Source organism: Bos javanicus, chromosome 8 (genome assembly GCF_032452875.1).
Source record: "Bos javanicus breed banteng chromosome 8, ARS-OSU_banteng_1.0, whole genome shotgun sequence".
Lineage (NCBI taxonomy): Eukaryota > Metazoa > Chordata > Mammalia > Artiodactyla > Bovidae > Bos > Bos javanicus.
Window position 1 is genome coordinate 60,654,756 of NC_083875.1, and position 2,026 is coordinate 60,656,781.

Below are 2,026 nucleotides of genomic sequence, written 5' to 3' on the forward strand. Positions count from 1 at the left end.
AAGTCAGGTTCACAGAGAATCACTGTCTAATTCTCTCCCCACTTTTAGCCCTTCTGAGAAGCAAGGTGATGCCCTGGAAGGAGCCCTAGACTGGGAGTGAGGGGTCCAGGTATGATTCTTGCCCTTGTTCCCCTTCTGCTCTATGACCTTCGTTGAGTTTCTCCTTGTGTGAAATGGAATCATTCAATATGTGGCTTCTTACACTCCGTACCATCCCTGAAATATTCCTTCATCTTTCTAGCAACTTCCAACCCAGATAAATATCATGTCAGTTTCATTGGCTGGTAAATCTAGTTTGAACCATTTCATTCTTATTTTAAGCTTCAGACATGATTTAAAAGGAAGTTGAGGAGCACAAGGAGAAGCTGCTATTAGAATGACCCAGAAGTTCCCTCATCTGGATCCCGCATCACTCCACACTGTGACGGCAGAGCCGGTGAGTGTGGGCTTTGGAGTCAGACCGCCAAGCCCAAGTCTGAGACCTGCCACTTGCTAATGGCTTTCTCAGTCTCAGCCTCCTTACCTGTAGGGATAAAAATAGTATTTCCTTGTGGGGGAATTTGAGGATTCAGTGAAAGGCGTTTGCACGGACATTTGCACAGGGTAAGTATTCAGCAAGTGGTAGTGGATATTGTAGTATCACTTTGTTCCGTTCTCCAAGCAGGTATTCTGGTTTCTGTATGATTAAAGAAGATTTCAGGAGAATAGTCAACATGCTAGATGGATTTTCCTTGCCTCCTACCTGTTGTCCAGTGACATTAGGGCAGGCAGGTGGTTGGAGCAGCTGCCGGGTGAGGTGATCTGAGGCTTGGGAGAGCAGGGTGAGGGAGTGCTGAGTTCATTACCAGCAGACACACTGTGCTGGGGTGGGCCAGGATCGAGGCCCCGAGCTCCCGAGGCTCAGCCTCCTGGTCCCCTGCCATGTAGGCATGTTTCCTGCTCCCTGCCTTCCGGGACTCGTATTCCCTGCCCAATTTAAAGTTCAGACTCTGCAATGACACAAGTTTGCAGACTTGGCACAATGTGGCTTCAGAGACTCCAGGTTCCCTGTGCTGCCCCAGGAGGGCCTGGCTGGGTGAGGTGGGCACAGGAGAGACACTGGACAGGAATCTGAAGACTGGGTCTCACTGCAGCCTGGGTCTCACTGCAGCCCTGCCCCTTGGACCTGAAACTTGGGGGCTATGAAGTGGGATGTCTCCTGGCAGGAGTGCCGTGGGAACCTGTGCTCATGAAAGATTGTTGTTATAGTTTAGTCGCTAAGTTGTGTCTGACTCTTCTTGTGAGTGTTGTGACCCTGTGGACTGTAGCGCACCAGGCTACTCTGTCCATGGGTTTTCCTACACAGAAATACTGGAGTTGCCATTCCCTTCTCCAGGGGATCTTCCACCCAAGAATCGAAACTGTGTCTCCTGCATTGGCAGGCAGGTTCTTGACCACTGAGCCACCAGGGAAGGTTAAGGAAAGGGAATTGCTGTACAGGGTGAGGCCCTGGGCCCCTGTGATGGATGTGAAGTCAGTGATTGCGCTGGGTGTGTGAGTTTCTGCAGGTCCCCTTTCATGTTTCCCTTGCTGTGCCTTTCTCTTTCCTTCACAAGAAACGATGACAACTTGACAGAGCTTAGGACTAAAAACAGCCTTAAATAATGCGGCAGCAATTGCACATTTTCTGAATAAACTGTGATATGTCTCTGGGAATATCTTTTTGTCAACAACACAGGTCGAAATAAAACACTGGAAGACTGTCACTGCTTGTTTTCTAACTGCTGAGGAACGGGACCATCTTGCCACCATGGATGCCCACAGACAAGCTCCTCCCAGCCCTCCCGCCACTTCCAGCCTACTCTTTTCTTCCTTATCTCTCAGGGCGTCTCTCAGGGTGATGCAATATCCATCCAAAAACCTCAGAAGCTCAAGCATCAAACCACAGTCTCCTCCTTCCTCAGCCACCTCTGCCTTCAGTCCGATATCCCCAGGACATCAGCTGCAGGCTCTCTGCCTGACCGCCCACCTGGCTCAGGCCCCATCC